The 24,391-nt window shown below is 39.1% G+C and overlaps 1 long non-coding RNA gene across 1 annotated transcript; it reads left to right on the forward strand.

Moving 5' to 3' along the window:
• Positions 1-283: 283 nt before the first annotated feature.
• LOC148113484 (uncharacterized) lies at positions 284-24,104 on the forward strand. Its single transcript, XR_015728264.1, has 3 exons — positions 284-352; positions 4,430-4,589; positions 24,010-24,104. It is a non-coding gene; the product is annotated as an uncharacterized LOC148113484 (long non-coding RNA).
• The last annotated feature ends 287 nt before the right edge of the window (positions 24,105-24,391 follow it).

Below are 24,391 nucleotides of genomic sequence, written 5' to 3' on the forward strand. Positions count from 1 at the left end.
AGTCTTGAGGTCTCCCATGCTCCTTGATTACAACCATCCTTCACTTTTCCGAGGCCTAAAATGAAGCTTGACAATCACCTTCCCATGATAAAAATGCACGTTTTTGTCCTGGTCGGTTTTGATTTCTATAGTAACAGTATCAATGTGATGTTTGCTGACTGGTACATAATGCGGACAGTCATAGGTCATTGTGATGAAATCATTGTCTTGCCCTCGCATAGGCACACAGCGCAGTAATGGCACATAGAAGTCACCCACTATCTGGAGCTCTACAATATCTGTATAAACATATAAGGTGCTGAAGCCAGGGAACATACCTAACAGATGTCCAAGTTCTCCGCTAACTAGAATGGTATACGGTTCATCTCCTTTAAGATTAATTTTTCGGGCCACCGAATCGTAAGGTTGTCTTAGGCCTGTCCTTGGTATTTGATATAAGATTGTTCATATTTTCTAACAGCTGTTATAATACCCACTTCTCAAAGAATATCCAGGAGACATTAATGTGTACCAATTATGCGGATACTGTATCTCTGCTAACTCTACTTCCCATGACCCTGGAAGGTCCAATGGTATCGGTAATGGAATAGTAAAATTAGAATTTTTGTTTTTGGGGAAAATTGCTGCTGATGCATTGCTAGGAAGGGTGATGTAAAACTCGGCCATATCAAAGATGTTGTACTTCAGTATCCTTAACCCAACTGTTGAACCTCTCTGGCCATCCAGCCCATTTAACTAGGAGTTCTCTTTATTTTCCCCTCCCTCTTTTCCGGAGTATTTTTTCAATTCTGTAGACACGTTCTTGGTCGCTACGGATTTTTTGCAACTCTTCTGGGTAAAAAGATCCTTGTAAGGGGTCCTCTGCATAATTCATTAATCTATATAACTCCCTTTCCCCCCTCCTAATGCATTCTTTGACGATAAATATTTCATCTGTAACGGTTTGCTGATAGCCCTTTTCAAATTTTCCCTTTATCCTAACATGGTTCCTCACCTTAAGGGCTTTTAACTTTCTGTTCATTTTAATTTTTTTCCCGTATAGGCACATCCACACCTCCTTTTCATTAGATCACTTTACCATATTGGGAGCTGTCAGGATACTGCAATGGTAAGAATCGTTGTAGCCCCAAATGAGGGCCAGCAAAATATCCACATAACGGTGCGTGTTTTTAGCTGTAAAATATCTCCATTTTTCAGAGTGCAGTTAAACCTCTCTATAACCACTGCTTTAGTTTCACTATGTGTGACAAAATGATGTATGCCATAACGTACCAAAAGCTTCTTCAGAGGTTTATTTAAGAATTCCTTTCCGGCACCTGTCTGTAACTTTCTGGGGGCACTTCCTGTTTGGAAGATGCTCTGGAAGGCATCAGCAACCCCCTGTCCTGACTTATTAGATAAGCTGACAGCCCAGGCATATTTGGATAGCACATCAATTACTGTTAAAATAAATTTTGTGCCGTTGTTTTCCATGGCAAATCCTGATAAATCCACAAGATCGGCTTGCCACTGACAGTCTATGCAAGAAACTATTGTTGCATTCCTAGGAAAGTTAATTCTTGCAGGTTTATGAAGGCTATAAGCATCTTGTCCGGAAAGCCATGTCTTGACATGGTTCAATGTTAAGTTTTTAACGTGCTTCTGGCCAGCCTTATATAGTGAATATACACTCCCATAGCAGCACGTATAATTGGGTTTATAATATAGTTTCTTTAGAATTTTTTCATACTTCATTCTGCTCCATCCACATCATACAATAAACACACTTTACTCTTTAACACAATCCTTTTATTTGTAATTTAGAGTACACTAACATGAACTTTGCCATTGGAATAATAACTTTCATGGTCATCACCATCATCATCATCATCTTCAACTTCTGTAGTCATCACACAAATACAACCAATACACCCACATGTGCATCCTTCCATAACGTTATCTACATTTGCCCTGTCTCTTTTTACATCACCCATTAGACAAAAGGGGTATTCGGTAAGTTTCAGAACAGATTCATTAATATTGTCATTAACATCAACCATAGGCATGCTGTTAACAGGCTTCATAGGGCTCTGACAATTGTTTCTGTCCTCTGTAAATTTTTGTATGCTTGAGGTGTTTCTTGAAAGAACCAGACTCTTGTCATTTTTATATCTAAAATCCATTTCTGGTAAAATATAAAATAGATCGTTACTAAAGCTAACAGCAACTTTCCCCGTTTAATATATAACTTTATCAGCAATGGCTGTAGTAAAAAAGTCAATTTAGTTTCATTTACCTAAGAAATCCTCTGCAGACTCTTCATTGGTTGATAGGTTTATTATTAAAGAATCACTGCTGCTATAGCTATAACATGGAACAGGACCTGGAAAATATATTAATTCATTACCTATCATGATATTAGCGGTGTTATCCTGAATTACACATTTGGATATATAACAGGGGTTTTACTTATTCAAGCCGGTTCGTTGGATAGGCGATAAAGAACATCTCTTAGTCGTTTCCCACCCCGACAGGTAAGATCTGGTGAGATCGTCCACATCTTTATGTTCTATAGCATCCTATACGTTACAGCACGCTAGACAACATCCAAATAAAATAGACCTGAAGTACTGTAAGTCTTCATCAAACATTGTACAACATATTTTACGGCAGTCGTTCAGAATAGCCTTGACTCGGGCCATGATGTAGAAGGGTATACAACCTTTTGATTATTTCTGAAGCAAGGATCCATGTTAGTAAAATCTGTACTGATTTTGTACCGGTAGCTGACATTTGGCAAATACCCCTTGGATCCTTGAAACCCCATCACTTTAGGCATTTTACTCAGTTTCATGGGTAAAAAAGAAAGGCTGTCAATAAAATGTGTATGAAAGATTGGTAGGGTTATGCATAACAGTTTGCCCCCCTGAGTTGACAATTGTACCTTCACCTTTTCACGAATCAGCTGCCTGAGGATTAGGTAACCATCATAAATCTTGGAGTTGTAAGCGATGAATGTAGATCCTTTAAACTTAGGCTGTACAAATGTTTTCACAAATTCCTCCAGACACTTATCACAATACCATTCCCATTTCCTAACATCGCTGTCATCCAACATAGTTTGGTATATGTGTCCCTGTTTCTTGACAGCATCAAAATCATACACAATGTATCGGTAGCCAACATTTGGCTTAAAAATCCTTTTCAGAAAACATAAATGGTCTGTCAGGCTACCTACTTTGGTATCATACTGTCCACACGCCAGCTTCTTACATTCAACATGTGGTACAGGTACATAGAAACCACACCTGGAACAAAATACATTATCCTCACAAATAATTTTTCCTTCTCCCGCCAACTGTTTGTGTCTTTCAAGACAAACCTTAGAGTGACAAAGCAACTTGCACTTAGGGCATCTCATCCTCCCCACAACAACTTCATGGCACTCTGATTTTCTTTTCCAAAATCTTACTGAATAGAACTGTTCCTAACTTCCTAAGGCCTCCCCCCTCATGGTTTTTAACAATAGTGACTGTTAATTCCAAAGAGTTCCTCCATAAGATCTCCGCATTGCTTTGTAATAAACTCTCTACATAACTAAGGTATTGGTCAGCATCTAACTCCTCGAGTGGCCTTTTAACACTAAAGAGAGGCCTGCCTAATTCCTCAGCATCCAGCCACAATTGTACAAAATCGTTTGGCCGTATATCCCTGGAAATACGGTTCAAAAGATTCTGTATCTCATTATGAATAACATCTATAGCCTGCGTAAATGATCAAACATGTTCCATATTTACAAATCTATAGCGTCCATAATACTCTATTGCTCTGTAATGCTGCAGGGCCCTCTGCCATGCTTGAACTCTCTCCAGGTACACAACCGGTACTTCTGGTGTACTTAGTGAGTCGGAATCTTCCAAGGGATCCCATTCCTCTGCTGATTGTGTTTCTGACATATCACACTCTTCACTGGAGATGTCACTGTATGTGAGTGTTGGATGCTGCTCCTCAGCCCCCCTTTTTGACTTTTTACAAGCCAGTTCTAAATAAATAAAAAAATAAAAACAAAAACATATCGAAGAGCTGTCACTGTTTAATGAATACAAACAAACATATTTAGAAATTATTGTGCATTTTTAATTAACCTTGTATGTCATGGGATGTGGACAGCTGGGGTTCAACTTCCTATCCTTGTATATCCCATACACTGCACAATGGGTTCTGCTGCGATTCAAAACTCAGCTGAATGCTTTGTATCCAGTAGGACTTGGTACTTTTGCAGACCCGTTTGCTGCGTCTATCTGTAGGCACACAAATAATTAGCGATTAGTATTCTTACTTATTATAGTACATATAACATATTGACTGTCGACTGGAAATTCGTACTAGCCCGGTTTTCTAAAAGCGTGTATGTAATATCAGTTCATACCTTGCATTTCCATTTCTTCAGATCCATGAGTTGTGGCTATCTGCTGCTCCGTTTCTGACATCTGGTCCTCCACAGGCGCATGTGATGTGCTTGCTTGCGGGTTCCCACCACCTTCAACAACTTGTGAAGCACTGTTCCTTGGGAATTTGTCACGCATCTGTCCATTCCACCATTCTAAAAGGTATGTACTGCTATGAGTCACACGGGCTCTCACGTTTATTACAATAAATACTACTGTCTATAGCATGAAATGGAGGGCTTCCTTACAAGTTATTGTTTGGTGATGACACTTCATTGTAGGCCCTAAGCCCCTTATATCTTTTATACAATATATATGTCTGCAAAATAAATACCACACCTTTTATTTTCTTGTGTCTCTCGTACTGTGGCATCCCTGTGACCCGTTATGTGCGGCCCATTGAGAGTCCGTGGGCATTGTACATGCAGCAAACATATCATCATCATCATCATCATCATCATCATCATCATCATCATCATCATCATCCCAGTCTGAAAGAAACACCGAATCCTATAGGTATCCTTCTTGCTACAGAAAAGATAGAGGTCTGCAAATTAAATGCCATACCTTGTAAAATCCATTCTGTAGCTTTGCATTGCAACCCCTAATATAGCTGTGCCATTGTGAGTCTGTGGGCATTGTACACATGGCAAATATTTGCTTGCTAAAAGGAAAAAGAATACCGTAGCATGCTTTTAGGCATTGAGAATCTGTAGCATCATCCTAATAAACACAAAACAATTATTATAAATATTATTCCCTATATATACAGTATATATATATATATGCCTTGCAATACCTTAAAATAGTTATAAAAGCACTTACATTAGTCTGGTCCATCCTGAAGAGTCCTTCTTTACCAGTGTTGTGACTCCGACCCCCGAGCCTGTTCTAACAGAGGGAGAGGATTCAGAAGGCGAAGGAGCGGATTTGCCAAGGCCTCCCTCTCCAGGACCCTCCTCTCTGACAATGCCTCAGGTTTCCTCCGAAGGCCAAGAGATATGCCAGGAGCAAGGCACTTCGGAGCAGCTGCAGATAGAGCGAGGGGGATGAGTTTTGGTTGGATCCCAGACAGCGTCTGAAGGATAAGCGTGCAAAGCAAAGAAAGAGGCATGAGGGGGCCAGAGATTGAGCTGAGTCACTGCTCCCCTTGTGGGGGATAAAAGGGGATGTGTCAGCTATTCAGGCCTTGTGACGAACAAATTGAAAAGCTCAGAAGTCATATCGTATTTCTAGAATGCTGTTAGAATCTCTTTTTGGATTTTTTCGGACTGGACTTTGACAATTCTTTGCTTTGAGGAATTAATTTGGTATATCGGACTGAGGAGAAAAAACCTCCCTTAGTGAGTAAAATCTCTTGGCAGGCAGTTCATGGTTCGGTGCCAAGATTGTTATCTTAAAGGAATTCCTGACTGTTTGATTCATTAACTCCTGGCTGTCTGTTTGTGTGTATGTGTGCGTGCGACGGGGACAGAACAACCGGTTAACAGAGATGTGCACCTATATTTAAATGCCTAGCCCCTTTCTTATCAGTTTCAACTAAATACAAGTCCTGTGCCCCCACCCCAATGCTGTTGCGTCACATATAATCCTTGAGTCATTCCCCTTTACAGAACAGAAATAACACATTTCCAATAACTGCTTTATTTGAAATTCGCTCCATTTACATTAACATTTTCTTGTAATAAATTTCTGATACAGTTTGGCATATCAATCTCTTGACAGATATCAGGGTCTCCTCTTGTATCTTTGTCATTAATGCCTGTGGGTCCTTCGACTTCTCAATACTTTTTATACAGGCATTGACTTCATTCAAGGTATCCCTTGTGAAATATAATTTATTCATTTTGTCAGAAATATTAATAATTGTCCATACAATTTGAGGTTTAGATATTTGAAGACACATGCTTTTAACAACACTTGCTTCAATGGCTCTATCCAGCTGATCCTCATTTTGCAGGCAACCCATTAAACAATGGTGGAGAATTTTGACAACACAAGTCTTGACAATTTGCAAAAGTCCTGTATTCTGATGAGCGGCCTGTTCTGAAAGAAGAAATACAGTACATTATATATTCAATTTTCAAATCATGAAACTTTTTTGGTTTACATGTTCTGCATACCCTCACCATTGGTTGTTTGGCAGAAACGGTAATAACATATCTTAACCATCAAGCCACGCTTACTCTCATTATTAAACGTTTTACACTTTTTCCTAACACGTCGGGCTCTCTTTGGTGGTTCAGGTCTCACATTTACAGCGAATAAATCAGCCTCTGACTGTAACTTAGCATTATTTTGATTATTTCTGAAGCAAGGATCCATGTTAGTAAAATCTATCTATGTTTTAAGCAGAGGTGTTTGCAGAGACCTCCTTTTTATCAGCCTTTTGAAAAATCAGGTCACGCCTGGGACAGGCCTGAACATGCCCTAACCCCTCCTGTCACACGTGTGTATACAGCGCCTGCCCACACACTAATCCCCTGGGACATGCCACAAGCCCTGTGCCCTATTGCTGTAAATAAGCATGCACATAACTACCCCATATATATATATATATTTACATGTATCGCCTGTATCCCACTCAAGAATTCTGTTTTTCAGCCTTTTGCTTCTTATCCTTGACCCCTTTCGGAAAAGAAAAGCCCTCGTACAAAAAGGCCTTTTGCAAAATAGTATTTTTATTTTTACAACCACTCTATAATGTAGAAAAACTTAGAACTAAGAAAAGGAGGTGTCCGAATTCCTTTTTTTATTTATATTTTCCAGCTTTTTGCCACCGTCCCTGCCACATTTCAGAAAAGCAAAGCATTCATACAAAATGTTTTTTGCAAAATAGCATTTTATGTTTACATACCTACAATGTAAGCACCCCCCTAGAACAAATACATGATGTTGCTCAAAATCCTTGCATTACAATAGGGCCCTGGCTCAGGAACTGAGCCATAGTTTGCTTACATTTGCATTGATAAACCTTTCCTAGTATGTTTACATTTACACTGATAAAGTCTTTCCACCATGCTGTGCGTGTAAACAGACTTTTTAAATTAATTTTTGCACACAATCCCCTGTTCAAACAGCAGTCAGCCCTCACTACTTCCTGTAAAATGGGCTGAAATCACAGTCCTCCAAGGGAGGGAAGGGGACCCCGGAAGTGATGTTGTGCTACTTCCTTTAAAAGGGGTTGACAGCGAGACAGGAGGGCGAGGGGTTATGATGTCACGATCCTCCAAGGGCAGGGCGGGTAGAAATGATGTTACAAAGTGGGTGGATCTAAGAAGTCCTAAAACAAGTCCTCCAAGGGCGGGGGTCCGGAAGTGACATCACAAAAATGGGCAGGGCTACCAACTCCTCAAAACAACAGTCCTCCAAAGGGGTGATGATATCACAAAAGGGGCAGAGCTAAAGCTCACTAAAAAAACAATATGTACTCTTACTTGTAATGTACTAATAGACTAGTTTCCATTTTATTTTAGGAATTGCTTCATAAAGAATAGAAAATTGTTTGTTTGTTTGTTCATTTGTTTATTCAATTTCTATGCCATTCATTTCAGTCAAATACTTTGGGTGGCTTACAAAAAAATATAATTAAGACAATAAAAACATTGTAAAACATTTTAAAACAATAAAAAATAAAAATATCCAAAATAAATAAATAAACATAGTGGTTGAGACGCTTGGCCACTTAACAATGCAGCCAGGAAACGGGGTCCTTGATGCATTCAGCACCCCAGGCTCAGGAACACAAGTTTTCCAGTGCTTTAGGAAAGGCTAACACAGTTTGGGCCATTCTAATGTCTGAAAGGATGTTCGGTAGAGCAGTGACCACTGCAAAAAAAAAAAGCCCATCTTCTAGTCCCTGCAGCTGGCACTCTGGCTGATGGGATCTGCAATATGACCATTTCACTAGATGGGTAGAGATTCTTGGAAAAAGGCAATCCCTCAGGTAACATGGTCCCAAGTCATGTAGTATTTTAAAGATGATAACCAACCATCACCTTGAATTGTATCCAGAAACACACCGGTAACTAATGCAGCCACAGAGAAGTGATATTATGTGTGTAGTATATCTGGCAGCATTTGAAGTTTCTGAAAGTTCTCCAGCGGCAACCCCATGTGCATCACAGTAGTTTAAACAAGAGGTTACAAAGGCATGAGCAGGGCCTCACAATCCAAGAATTGGTGTAAATGGCACACTACCCAAAGGTATGCAAAGGCTTTCTAGCCTTAACTTCCACTTGCTCTTCAAGCAAGAGCTGCAAGTCTAAGAGGACTGCCAAATTCCACTCTGGGTCTCTTTGGGATCCCATCAGAATTAAAAGTGGAGGGATCTTGTTTCTGAAGGTCCAAATATGTTATTCTCTTCTAAATAATGAAGAGAATGTAAGTAATAAATAAAGCTATTTAATTCATAAATTTAATTACATTTACATAATTACATGTACATAAATTACAGAAATACATTTAATTTCTGTAAAACAGTACAGTAGTAAAAACTGGAGGAAAAGTAAATGATTAAGGCAACAATGTTTCTTTGTAAAATATATAATTTAAATCAGTTTGATCAAACTACTGAGAAAGACTTAAGGATTCTGCAGATCCATTTATCTAATTGTTCATGCAACTGGAACTGCAAAGATTGCCATTGCTAAGTGCTGTAGCACTTTATAATTGCATTGCTTAGCGATGGAAATTTTGGTCACAATTGCAGTTGTCTGTCAAGGACAACCTGTAATATATTAATGGGATATAAACTGACAGTGATTGATCAGGAAAGGGATCTTAGAGTCCAGTAGATGGCTCAATGAAGATGTCAATCCTGTGTTGACTATAAAATTGCTAGTGCTATATAATTTGTTATACACATCTTGAGACTATACAACAGTATTTTTATGTTGTGGTCACACATCTTATTTTAACTATAAGGCAGCATACCTTATAGATAAATTGCTAAGAAACATTGAAAAGGATAGATCATCCGTCTAGACTTTGGAACATTCCATATGTTCATTGTTGGCCACTGCGTGATATAGAAAGCTGTGTCTTTCCGTAGTCTTCTCAATGGTAGTTTTCTCTGTTTTGAGAAATAGATATAGATTCACAAACACAAACATACTTTTTATTAAAATTTGCAATTTACACTAGGCAATATAGAATATAGTCTATATAATATAGAATTGTACAATACATTTCCAGATTTTAAAAATGGCTCACCAATTACTTCAGACATAGCTGTTTAAATCTATCATTTCTTCTATGATTAAAAAAAGGAAGCCAGTTTCCAAATGAAATTGAAATACAAGGATCATTATCTCCATCTGTGATTAAGGAAAAAGCCTTCAGCTTCAGGAGATAAGGCATGCACACTTTTGATGTTCTGTTTGAAATCAGTAATGGGCTAACATCCATAACTCAGTTGTATATCAGCTAAATAATGATAAATTTTAGCTTTTAAGGAAAAAGATTCCCAACAGTTCTAGAGTATAACATTAACATGCATCAATCATTTTTATTCTGTTTATTTAATTCATGGCCGAAGACTAAACAAGCATTGAAATATTAGAAAATACTCGTAGCTTGGGTTTTAGATTTTGGCAGTGGTTTGCTCTCTTGAGTTTGCCATTTAGTTCCTGAACGTTTTGTTACCGGTTAGGTAACATTATCAGTGGGATTTCGGTAGAAGTGTCTTGTCCTCAATTGTAGAAGTCAGCAAGACACTTCTACTGAAGCCCCACTGATGATGTTACTTAGTCAGGTAACAAAACATTTGACACGCTCGGAGAGCAAACCACTGCCAAAAATTAAACAAGCATTTTAGGAAATAAAAGTGACTATCAATATCAATAAATATATACAACTATGTGAACACAAATGTATTATAGTATGTATGACTACAAAATGCAGATTTGCATCCTATTACAATTCCTTTATTAAGAAGGGGAAAAAAACCTAACAAAAAAACCCAATTAGGAACAATTATCCTGATCAGGCCTTCAATTTCTACTGTAGTTTAGTCTTTCTTAATCCAAGCATGTTGATTGTTACCAAAGCATCAGGTGGAAATAGACTTCTAATAAATGCATTGTAGTAAATGTTTCCAGGTTTCTTCAGGTTCCCTATTGTAGTTAATTATATCAAAGAGAAAGAAGGGGAGTGTGTGTGCCTATCAGAGATGTAAGACACTAAAGGCAGACCTTATTATTTGTAGCATACAGTTGTGGAACCATAACGAACAAGACTCTGAACCTATGGAGCCCTGAAAGATAATCCCCCAAATCACAAAAAAGCAGAAATAAGATTATTTTATAAAGAACACAAGAAAGAAGCAGTGGAGGCCCAATCCTCACTGCCTCCTCCAACATGCAAAAAATCAGTGTTGCTGTGATGGATGTATGCAAAGGGATGGTGTTTTGCCTTATCTTGCTTTGCAAAGCCTAGTATGTGTTTTTACAGAATTGCAAGGCAGTCTGTATCTCCCTTTTGAATTTGATGCTATGTTCCATCAGGGAATCAAGTTCAAACTCTGTCCACCAAGATGTTCCTCAATACAGGCTGTCAGAAAAGCTCTTCTTGCTTAGGGTTCCTACTGCGGAAACCACTGCACACTTGTTCACAGTGTAGAGGAAATTACACGCAGGAAAAAGATGCTCATACAAGGTCAATTTAGTGGAACATTGCAGGGGTGGAGGCTAGATGTGTATTTGTACACATGCACAAAACGACGAATCAGAATGATGCATTAGAAACTCCTGTGGTGCAAAAAATGTTTATCAACTGCAGATTTTTGAAACCGCAGACAAGATCTACTACAGTGTATACTAGTAAAGGTAAAGGTAAAGGTTCCTCCGCACATGTGTGCTTGTCATTTCCAGCTCTAGGGGCGGTGCTTGTCTCCGTTTCTAAGCCAAAGAGCCAGTGCTGTCCAAAGACGTCTCCGTGGTCATGTGGCCAGCATGACTAAATGCTGAAGGCGCATGGAGCATTGTTACCTTCCCACCAAAGTGATCCCTATTTTCCTACTTGCATTTTTTATGTGCTTTCGAACTGGTAGGTTGGCAGAAGCTGGGACAAGTAACAGGAGCTCACTCAGTTATGCAGTGCTAGGGATTCGAACCGCTGAACTGCCGACCTGATTGACAAGCTCAGCATCTTAGCCACTGAACGAAAGCAACAAATTCTATGTTCCGCTTGACTTACCTAAAGTCAAGCTAAAGTTTAGCTAAACACACCAGGCCACAGCACAGCCACAAGAATGTGTTTTTGGCAGTATTGTTCCCTGAAGCATAAGGCAAAAGTAAGGTGACCAGATTTTAACATTGGTAAAGAGGGACATTGTGGGCGTGGCTTATTTTGTGGGCATGGCTAGCTGGTCATGTGACCGGGTGGCCATGGCTATGTGTATAGGGTAAGGTGAACAGATTTTAACATTGGTAAGAAGGACACCATTGTGGGCGTGGCTTATTGTGTGGGCGTGACTTGGAGGCCATGTGACTGGGTGGGCATGGCTAGCTGGTCATGTGACCGGGTGGCCATGGCTATGTGTATAGGGACTACTCAGAGGGCTGAAAAGTCACTTCTGACAGGTCCTCACACTTTTGACTGGTCCTCACACTTATGACCATCCTAACATTTATGCCCGTGCAGCATTCTTAACAACCATGTCACTCATTTCACAACTGCTTCTCTTCACCATGGTGACAAGATAGGGCAAAAATGTAAAATGTGAGGACAGTCGTAAGTTCGAGGACTGGTCAAAAGTGCGAGGACCAGTCAAAAATAACTTTTTCAGCCCTCTGAGTAGTCCATATGCACAAAAGGACTAACCAGAGGGCTGAAAAAAGTCATTTCTGACAGGTCCTCGCACTTTTGACTGGTCCTCACACTTATGACCATCCTCACATTTATGCCCGTGCAGCATTCTTAACAACCATGTCACTCATTTCACAACTGCTTCTCTTCACCATGATGACAAGATAGGGCAAAAATGTAAAATGTGAGGACAGTCGTAAGTTCGAGGACTGGTCAAAAGTGTGAGGACCAGTCAAAAATAACTTTTTCAGCCCTCTGAGTAATCCATATGCATAAAAGGATACAGTAATAGAGAGGGATGAAGGAAGGGAAGGGAAATTAGAGTAGGAGTGACGGTAAGAGAGGGAGGAAGAGAGGAGGAGAAGGAGAAAGGAAGAGGAAATAGGGAGGAGAAGAAGAGGGTGGGGGAAAGAGAAAGTAAGAAGGAAAGAAAAGAGAAAGGTGATAGGTTTGAGGAGAAAGATTGCTGTACAATAAAAAAGATGAAAGGGAAGAAAGCCAACCCCAAACAAATATAAAGATATTAAGATAAAGAATGAATTGTTAAACTTTAAAGAATAAAAGAGAACAAATATGAATAAATAGCAATAATTAGAAACACACATACAAACATACAATGTATTTTCTTTGAACAGAATATTTGGCTGGTTCACAAATTTAAACAGTGTTTAGTCATTTCAATTAAATTTACAATTTCTATATTTCCTTTTTGCGATATTTATTCCTCATCTATTTTTTTAAAAAAACAATATTACCCTTCATCCTCATCTCTAATCTTAATCAAATTCAATTTTTCCCTTCTATTCTATATTATACCCCTTCCCATTGTCATCTATTTTTATATCCATCCTCACATTGGTTAATTATGTAATTATGTAATACAGTTGTTTAATACAAATTCAACATTTTAATATAAATCAATTAGTTATATAACTATCTTTTTTGTATATTAATCAATATGAACATGAATATTCCAATTATTTCCATGCAATCCAATTTCTTACAAATCAATTAATTATATTTACCAATAATAATAAACCAAATAATTTCCCCCATATATTCCTCCAAACCACAACTTAACCATTTCTGGTTTCAACACAGTATACAATTAATAGTATCTCAATTATTACAATTCCCTAGTTAAAAAGAGCTTTTTTTTCTTTTGTGTTTTAAAATCTTGAACTCTCCTCTTTTGCCCTAAATAATTTCCCATTGTTTACACCTACCTTTTTTGGTGAGGAAAAGGAAAATAAATCTGCTGCCTAATTTTCCAAGGTTGCAAGCAAACAGCAAAGCCAACAGCCTGTTTTACTTTCAGTTTCATTTTGAGCTTGGTTTGCACAAAGAGAAAAAAAAAACTGCTGAGCAATTTAGCAAGAGCAGAGCCCTGCGCAAATCAGCTGAGAGGGGGAAGCCGAGCTAATCAACGTAGGGCGGCCCTTTGAAGCCCCGCGGCAAGAGTTTAAACAGGTTTTTTCCCTCTAGCCATCAGCTGGGACTCAGGAGGCAGCCGGGACTCAGGAGGCAGAATGAAAAATCGGGACTTTTTAAAAACGCCGCGGGACGTGGGACAAATTGCTCAAAAGCGGGACTGTCCCGCCAAAAGCGGGACGTCTGGTCACCTTAGGCAAAAGGGTAGTGAAAACAGGTTTTTTACAGCATAATGCCTGTAGCTGCTTTAAATACAAAATAAAGTATTTTGCATGGTACCTTATCATGGTATAGGTGAAGATTTGGCCAATATTTTGTTACAGTTGCAGCTCTGTTTTAAACTGAATTCTGTTTTAATCTAATCTATGGCATTTTGGTTACATTAGTTATATAATCAATCTCAAATAGTATTTTGGATTTTAATTTTGTATACTGAGAATGGCACACACATATATAAATTTAAGTTGGGACCAGAATAATAATATGAAATCAATTTAATCAAATAACTCCATTTAGGCATCTTATTTTGCATGGGTGTGAAAGATAGTGTTTTAAGGAAAATAGCTATTGTGTCTTGTAAGATTATTCTTTAATGCATGAAATCTGTGGAAGCATCTGAATTAAAACAGCAGGAGTTTACATAGAACATTTCTAAACTATTCATTATTCATTCTTGCTGTGAGTGAATTTCATATGCATATTAAAACATAAAAGAAAAAACATAAAAGAAAAAAATGCTGCTTTTATATTCTGTGGTGAAGAGTACCTAACTTATCAAGAGTATAGCTTTCAGTTAAAAGTGAATATTGTTAAAGGTAATAACAATAATGATAATATTAAGGCTCCCTTAAAAAGCAGGCAACAGGAATTGGTCCCGGCAAAGCCTCTTTTATTTACACGACTGTGAATTACTTTCATTCACAGTAAGCAAGGTTTGTCCAAACAGTTTTTCGAAGGAATATTTCTCAATACACCTTATCTCGATTGGCAAACTGTCATGTAACTTGCTTCCAAACGAGGCAAAGGGCAAAACTTGGCACAGAGTTTCTCAGAGTCACGGAATGAACGAATTGTTTCCTGCTAAAGCCCCCTCCCTGTTTGCTCCTCTTTTGTTTCCTATGGGAGGGGCCAATCACCTCAGTGGTGAAATGTAAAATTTGTTCTGTGGGCGTGGCTTGGTGGTGGGGGTAATGTGACTGGGTGGGCGTGGCCAACTTTTTTTTTTTTACTTTTAAAAGCCAAGGTGGCGCAGTGGTTAGGGTGCAGTACTGCAGCTACTTCAGTTGACTGTTAGTTCAGAAGATCAGCGGATCAAATCTCACTGGCTCAAGGTTGACTCAGCCTTCCATCCTTCCGAGGTGGGTAAAATGACGACCCAGATTGTTGGGGGCAATATGCTATTTAGTATACTGTCTTTGGTGTAAGCCACCCAGAGTCCTCGGAGAGTGGGCGGCATAGAAATATTAATAATAATAATAATAATAATAATAATAATAATAATAATAATAATAATAATAATAATAATAATATTTTTTCTACAACCTCTTCGGCCGAAGAGGTTGTAGAAAAAAATGCTTTTAAAAGCCTCTGATGATCCCAGCTGAGGCGCACGATCATCAGAGGCTTTTTTTCAACTTTTAAAAGCATTTTTTCAGCCGAAGAGGTTGTAGAAAAAATGCTTTTAAAAGTAAAAAAAACAGCCTCTGATGATCGCGCGGCTCAGCTGGGCATGTGGGGGGGCATAGGGATTTTTGCTACCAGTTCTCCGAACCACTCGCCGCCATTGCTACTGGATCGGGCGATCTGGTCCGAACCAGGAGCATTTCAACCCTGAATCACCTCCAATGTGTGGCTTTACTCCCAAGTTGACCCTGCTTTTGGAGTTGTTCTTGTCTTCTGGCAACTCTGCACATGCATACACTGGGAATGGGCTCCAGCTGTTCCTCTGCCTCGCTGTCTTTCTCCCTCTCTGCCTCCAACGCAGAGCTCTCGTCTGAGCTTTCCCCAGCCCCCAGGACTGCCCCATGTTCCTCCCCAACCTCCTCACTGTCTGACTCTGCTGCCAGCTCTTTTTTGGTTTTTTTGGTTGTAGAAAGTTTTCATAAGTGATTCAATCAAAAAAGTACTTTAGTTCTCTAGCGTTTTAAAATGGCGTTTAAAACCTGGCCATTAATAATATGAATTCAGATATAGACCAGAAGGGTTGCGGCGAGACAGTCAGGGAATAGCGGGCTCTGATTTCTTGTGAAGTCCTGGGCTGACAAGCTGTTGTCGAGGGGTCTTCGGACCAGATTTGTCCTGCTCATGGCGGAACAAGTTGCAACAAATCTACAATATGCAAAGCATAATACATTTTGTAATGCCAATAAACCAGGCAGATGGTTGGCCTACACATTAAGGAAGAAGCAGAGCATACGGACTATTGATAGCATTGATATCGGAGGGAAAGAAATTTTTCAACAAAAATTAATTAAAGAAGCTTTTGTAGATTATTATACCAAATTATATGCTAAAGATGATATGCAGAATGGATTTATAGAAAAATATTTAGAAAATAAAAGAGTCACAAAAATTACTAATCAGCAAAAGGAAAGAATGAACTATCCTATAACAGAGGAGGAGATAATAGCAGCAATCAAACAATTAAAAACAGCTAAAGCTCCTGGAACGGATGGTTTGACTGCAGTGTATTATAAAACTTTGCAAGCAGAAATGGTGGAACAACTCAGAGACTTATTTTGCAATATACAACAAGGGGGTAAAATACCCCCATCATGGAAAACAGCTTATATTTCTTTGATACCAAAAGAGCAAGTAGGTCCTAAAAAACCGGAGAATTATAGACCAATATCTCTTCTGAATAATGATTATAAAATTTACGCAAAAGTACTAGCCAACAGGCTGATGCCAATAATCCAAGAGGTGATTCATGATGATCAAGCGGGATTTATTGAGGGCAGATATATGAAGGACAATGTAAGGCAAGTAATAGATTTATTGGAATATCTTGAGAAGAATAAACAGATCCCTGCAGTGCTGGTCTTTCTGGATGCGGAGAAGGCCTTTGATAGAGTGGACTGGAATTTTCTATTAAAGACTTTAAAAAAGATGGACTTTGGGGATCAATTTATACAGGCGGTTTCAGCAATTTACCAAGAGCAAAAGGCACAGATTATTATTAATGGAAGTTTGACAACAGATTTTAATATTGAAAAAGGAACAAGACAAGCTTGTCCGTTATCCCCATTGTTATTTATTTTAACACTAGAAGTCTTGTTGAATACAATACGGGATTCTAATATCTTGAAAGGCATAGTGATAAGGCAAGAGGACTATAGAATAAAGGCATTTGCAGATGATCTGGTTGTTACCCTAACACAGCCGATGGAATCAATAATCCAGATGAAAGACATTATACAAGACTATGGTATAATATCAGGTTTTAGACTGAACCAGAAAAAAACTAAGATGATAGTTAAAAATATGACACAAGATCGTAAACACGAACTTGAAAGGAGGGCAGGTTTTGAGATTGTACTGAAGGTTAAATATCTAGGAGTTCAGGTTGCAGAATCAAATATGAAACTGTTTCAAAATAATTATGAGGTGTTGTGGCAAGATGTGCAGAAAGATATGGAGACTTGGAAAAAACTGCAGCTGTCTCTACTTGGAAGAATAGCAGCAGTTAAGATGAATATTTTGCCAAGATTTCTTTTTTTGTTTCAAATGATCCCGGTGCTTAAAAGCGACAAACAATTGAAAGAGTGGCAAAGCGGAGTGAATAAGTTTGTCTGGAACGAGAAAAAGCCGAGAGTGAAATTGAAAATTATGCAAGATGTTCCAGAAAGAGGAGGTCTTAAACTTCCAAACCTACAGTTATATTATGAAGCAGCAGCTTTATCTCAAGCAAGTGATTGGTTTGGAAGGAAAAAGACTGGAATATTGAATATAGAAAGCTTTGATCTTGAATTTGGATGGCATGCCTATTTATTTTATGAAAATAAAGTGGATAAAGTATTTAAAAGCCATATATTTAGAGACTCTTTGATGAGAGTTTGGAAGAAGCACCGACTCAAATGGGATTATAAAATACCGCTATGGCTGGATCTTGGTCATATTATTTGGAATACAAATATAATGTCACTCGGGGGGTTTTATACAAAGAGGTTCTTTTTACAGATGCGGGCAGATGGCAATTGAAGACACTAGAGACACTGTTGGACGAAGGGATTAATTTAACTTGGTTACAGTACAATCAACTTCAACTGAGATGGAAAGAGGACCAAAAAACTGGTATTATGTTGCATGAGGAAGAACTGGTTAGACATATAAAAGAGAAAGGTCCAATGCATATTAAAAGGCTTTACAATGTTTTGTTAGAAAGGGATTCAGAAACTGAATTGGTTAAAGATTGTATGATTAAGTGGGCACAAAATTTTACAGAACCAGTGATGTTGGAAACATGGGAAAAAATTTAGGTTCAGAACGTTAAATTTACACAGTCACAGAATTTGAGGGAAAATTTTTATAAAATGTTTTATAGATGGCATTTAGATCCTTATAGATCCTAAGAAATTGTCATGCATGTACCCTAATGTTCAGCCAAAATCTTGGAGATGTGATTGTTTAGATGCTACATACTATCATGTTTGGTGGACTTGTAAGAAAGTTAAGGCTTTTTGGATAAAAATTTGGTGGGTTATACAGAATGTTTTGAAGAAAAAAATTCAATTTTCTCCACAATTGTTTTTATTGGGTATAGTTAAGGGTTTTACAAAGGGTGAAACAAAGTTGATATTGTATATGATGACAGCAGTGAGATTATTGATAGGTAAATATTGGAAAAATGAAGCTTTGCCCACCATCGAGGAATGGATTTTGAAAATGGCCAGTTTTGCAGAGATGGCGAAGATTTCAGCATACCTAAAAGATTGTTCACAAGAGACTTATGAATGGGAATGGAAAAAGTGGATAGATTATGTGCAGAACAAATATCAAACCAGGAAGTATCAAATAGCTTTTAATTGAAAATGTTATATTAAGATAGAAATATTTTAACTTTGTGAAGACGAAAAATTATATGGGGGATGGAGGGGTTCAAGTTTTATATAAAGGGTTTTTTTTTTTTTTGATGGGAGTATATTTTGTGGAAGTCCGGGGGGGAGGGGAGGGTTAGGGGGGGTTAGGGAGGGTGAGGTTGGGAAGTGGATTGGAAAGAATTTAAAAAGATCTCTGTTGATTGTTGAAGAAAGAACAAAGAGAAACTTAAAATTAAAGCCCTGTAATAGAAGATTAAAAAAAAAACTTTTGGAATTTGGATTTGGACTTTAAATTGACTCGGGGAAATACAAAATAAAAAAGGAGGGAAAATTGGCAAAGATTGGTAACATGGATTTTAAACAAAATGGATACTTTTTTAGGCTGTTGATTGGAATTGTGGATTGGAGAGAGATTTCTATAGGCGGAAAAAGAATATTACAACATTGAACTTTTATTTTGAAGACAAGAGAAGGACTTCTGTAGTGATAAGAGCAGTGGGAACTTTTAAGGAGTGTTTGTCTGCAAGCTGCTCGACTTTGATAATCAAAGAAGTTGGATTACAACAAAAGTTAAAACTAGAATAACAACAACCCAGAAAGAATAAAATGGCGCAGGAATTTATTGAAATGATTAATATAATGTGTATATCATTGAAAACAGAACTAAATGAAATGATTATAATGCTGCATGGAAAACCTAAACCTGATGAACCAGAAATCATGTTAGAACACAATCAAGTGGATAAAGAAATTAAAATGAGAAGCAAGAAAGTGAGATTGAAGATAAAGATAAAGACAAAGAAAAAGATATTGATTATGAAAAATTAAATGATCATGTGGGTAGTAATAATGAGGAGAGGAGAACTGGGAGAAAAGAGATAAATTTAGTAACAGAGGTGAACTTTAAAGATTACATTGGGATTAACAATGGAAAAAATAGAAAAGGTGGAAAGAGACAAGGAGAGAAAAAAGGGGGGAATAGGAAAAACAAAAATTGTTTAGATGATTACACTGGGATTAACAGTGGGAAAATAAGAAAGAAGAAAAAGGAATGGAGAATAATGGGAAATACAGGGCAAAACAGAAAGGTTCAGGATTTTAAAATGGAGAAAAAAAGATGGGAGAAAAAGAAGAAAATAAAAAAAGAAAATGGAAGAAAGGGAGAAAGAAATAATTGATGGAAAGGGAAAAGAGAAATACGTTGTATACATTTAGAATAAAAAATGAATTGAAGTAAGATTTCTAAATATAATGAATTTTAGAAAATGCAACAGTTGAGATTGTAATACCGTATTTTCTGGCGTATAAGACGACTGGGCGTATAAGACGACCCCCTACTTTTCCTGTTAAAATATAGGGTTTGGGCTATACTCGCCGTATAAGACTACCCCTCTTCCAATGCACACCAAATAAAAATTAAAAAACATCAGATTTGATTTCAATATGGTAATTTTAATTCAAATGCTTATGCCTTTCCAAGAATCTAGTACACCAGGATACAGTGGCCTTAAATCTGTTGCTGTGATCTGAGTTAGATTTGGCCCACTGAAGTGCAAACGTATTTTATTTCATGTCACTACATAACCGTTTTGGCGATGCTCATTCACCATGTCTGCTACATGTTTTTCGAGTTCTGGCCAATGTGGGGTGCCTCTTCTTAATGCACACTTACCCCTTGGCATACTCTTTAATGCTTTTACATTTGCTTTCCAGTCCCGAACCATCTTTTCTGTTACTCCATATTGCCTTGCAGCAGCACAGTTATTATGTTCCATGGCAAAGTTTACAACTTTAAGTTTAAAACTGGCTTCATATTTCTTTCTTCTTGCTGGTGGAGCCATGATGGGGTCTTGACTGTTATATTTGTATATTATACTGTATGTACTGTTGCTGTACTGTATGTATTGTTGCTGTACTGTAGAGAAAGGTAATGGGCTACGCTACGTGTAGTGGCAAGAGGGTTATTTTGTACCAGGTTTTTTTCCTTCACCCATGCAGCCTTGTTGAGATCCGCACAGCTTCATGAATCTGAGTTGCTGGCACTGACTGATGATGCTACAGGAGCGCCGACAACATTGACAGAAAGCTGTGCCGATCTAGTCAAGGCTGCATGCTGCTGAATGCTGGAACCAGCTGGCTGCTGAGCGGAGCTTCTCCCAGGCATCTAGGGGGGTATTACCGACGCTCCGACTTCCCCAGCTGACCCCCACTGATGGCGAGCTCCACCGGTCTGGGGAAGTCAGAGCGTCGGTAATATCTCCCTGGATGCCTGGGGGAAGCTCCGCGCAGCAACCAGCTGGTTCCAGCATTCCAAGGCGATTCCAAGGAGGTCCACGGTGAAAGCGGCGCCGCAGTCGACCTGGGCCAGCACCTTGCACACCTGGCTCTGCGTCTCCATTATGAGAAGCTCCATGCGACTTCGCATGTCTCCGCCCCAGTCGCGCAGCTCTCGCAATCCGCTCACCGGAGGAGCCATGAAGTGCTCGCACCGCCTTGCCAGATCTTCCTCGTCCTCCTTTCCCCATGGCTTTTCTGGTTGTAATTGCTGCTGCTGCTGCCGCCGAGGCTGCTCCTTCATCTCTGCCCGCCGCACCAGACCCAGCCCGGCCAGCACTGCCGTGGCTCCCGCAGTCCAAGCGGATCGGCACCCGGGCTCGCAGGCGAAGGGTGGGAGTGCGCAGCGCACTTTCCTGGCTTGGCGCCGATCCGGACGGCTGCAGTAATGGTGAGAGCGGGCAACCTCGGGAGAGCCATTTCGGGACTCCGTTTTGCACGTGTAGCGGATCCCAGTTACCAAGAAACCCGGAGAAGAGGCACAAGGGGGGTTTATCAAAAAGGAGCTTTAAAAGAGGTCTCGATTCAGAAGAAAGGCTGCAGCCGGAAAGAAACGGGGGGGAAAGACATCTGCACCTTTTGTTACATACACACACACGAAACCCACAGTTTTCTGGCCTCTCACGCAGATCTGTTGTGGGGTGGGGTGGGTGGGAGCCACATAATTCCGGGAGGCGAAAAGGGGCGCAGGGATATTTCCAGAAATGAGCGAAGTAATGCAATCCACGCAGTGACGCCCATATTCTCCCATTCAGATTCTACCTCTGGCTGAGAGAAAACTGCCTTGAAAGTTTCTCTGCCCCCCCCTTTAAACCCAAGATCCTGCCTCGTTTGCAGACTAGAGCACTTCTTTCCCCCACCCGATTAGCCCAGGTTAAAATCTTAAAAGCTCGGGCGCCCCTCAAGCCGCTTCTCCTGACACCGGGATGAACGAGAAAGCCGTTTTAGCTTCACCTATTCTTCCACACACACCCCTCCACCCCGGAAGGTAACTTAGCGCTGCTCCAGGATGTTCGCTTCGGGCTCCTTGGAATCGCTGCCGGGCGGTTCTTCCCGTTGGGGCGATGGTGGGTGGCTGCGAGCCTGGAAGAGGTGGTGAAATGCAGAGCAATACCTCGTGGGGAAGGAGTTCGCCATGGCTCCCGCAGTCCAAGCGACGCCGATCGCTGCCACCCACCATCGCCCCAATGGGAAGAACCCCCCGGCAGCGATTCCAAGGAGCCCGAAGCGAACATCCTGGAGCAGCACGGGCTGGCCCGGAGGCTTAAACCCCAGGAGCCCAGGTGCCGAATCCCCCACAGCAGAAAAGACATGATAGCCAGTGCCCAGTTCCTTCTGCAGCTGTCCGGATCAGCGCCAAGCCAGGAAAGTGCGCTGCGCACTCCCATCCTTCGCCTGCGAGCCCAGGTGCCGATCCGCTTGTATTGCGGGAGCCACGGCGGTGCTGGCCGGGCTGGGTCTGGTGCGGCGGGCGGAGATGAAGGAGCAGCCTCGGTGGCAGCAGCAGCAGCAATTACAACCGGAAAAGCCATGGGGAAAGGAGGACGAGGAAGATCTGGCAAGGCGGTGCAAGCACTTCATGGCTCCTCCGGTGAGCGGATTGCGAGAGCTGCGCGACTGGGGCGGAGACATGCGAAGTCGCATGGAGCTTCTCATAATGGAGACGCAGGTCGACCGCGGCGCCGCTTTCACCGTGGACTGCTGGGAAAGAAAGGAAGGTGACCCGAATTCTGGGGTAGAGTGGGGACGCGTTCCTTTCTCGTGGGCCGCGCACTGCCTGGCACCTCTTGTAGGTTGGAACTAATTTGGAGTACAGCTTCCCCTCAATGTTGCCAGCGCTCCCAAAGTGTCATCGGTCAGCGCCAGCAACTCAGATTCGGGTACCCGGCGTATAAGATGACCCCCGACTTTTGAGATGATTTTCCTGGGTTAAAAAGTCATCTTATACGCCGGAAAATACGGTACTTGGAATGTATTTAATTGTAATAATGAAATTAATTAGAATATTGGAATTTAAGATGAAAATTAATTTTGTTTAAATTAAGTATAAAGCAATGGATAATTACCTTGATTTATAAATGAATGGAAATAAGATTTAATAACACAAATAAGTTTAATATATGAGATTGTAATAGTTGGAATATTTTTAACTGTAACTATGGAATTTGTATTAAGTGAAACATTTTTAATCCTAATTTTGGAATTTAACTAAAAAATCAGAAATTAGAAGTGAAGATATTGTTGAAGTGGTATAAATTTATATATTTGAAAAAGTAATTGAAAATTGGATTTAAGATTTAAGAAAATGTACTGTGCAAAGTAATTTGGTTTATTGTTTAATAAGAAGATATCATATATATATTTGAAAAAGCAATGGAAAAGAAATGAATGATTGTAATGTTATATATTTAAGTGACTTTTAGTAAGATATTGGATTGTAATATTTGGAAAAGTTGACAAAGAAAAATATTTGTGATTAAAATAAGGGAATTTAGGGAAATATGGGGAATTACATAATGTTGTGAGATTTTAAAGTTAAGGGTTTTAACTTGGAGGGAAAAAAGGGAAAAGATTGAATTTGATTAAGATTAGAGATTAGGGTGAAGGGTAACATTGGTTAATAAAAATTAGAGAGAAAGATTATTATGGCAAAAAGTTAAATATATAAATTGTGTTGGAGATGACCAAAAATTGTATAAATATATGACTCGGCCAATACTCTGTTCAGAAAAAATGCATTATATGTTTGTTTGTGTGTTTGTGTAAAAAATAAAAAAAAAAAACTTTTACAAAAAAAACCCCAATATGAATTCAGTTAATTTTTTCTTACCATAATCCCAAAGTGAGATTGGTAGCAAATAAATTTAACAAATAAAATAAATAAATGCCTTATGGAATAAGGACATTAAAACCCAAAGCAGGATTCATTGTGAAATATTGTTGGGTGACTTTTTTCATATTTCTTTCAGGACCTTCAATCAAAAGAATGGACAGATGAGATATTCTTTGAGCAATGATAAATAATTCTGTCTTGGTTTTTATAATACTAAACTTTTGTAATGTACTAATTGAAGATTTACCTTCATATTGAAAATTTATAGTTTTACTTTGTTGTGAAAACAACCATTTTTTATTACGTTGGCTAAAAAGAATAATCAAAATTTCAGTCTGTAGCTAAATAGAAATGAAAATGTTTGATTATGGATCTAGAGAAACTCAGACATTTTCCAATTGTGAGGCTCCCAATCAAAGTTAAAAGTAATGACATAATGAAACAAAATAACAAGAAAGAAGTGAAATCAAATTACAATTTTAACAATTTAAATTTAAATTTGATGCTGTTTGCGGTAA

The sequence above is a fragment of the Pantherophis guttatus genome, chromosome 5, assembly GCF_059756535.1.
Source record: "Pantherophis guttatus breed Tessera chromosome 5, ASM5975653v1, whole genome shotgun sequence".
Lineage (NCBI taxonomy): Eukaryota > Metazoa > Chordata > Lepidosauria > Squamata > Colubridae > Pantherophis > Pantherophis guttatus.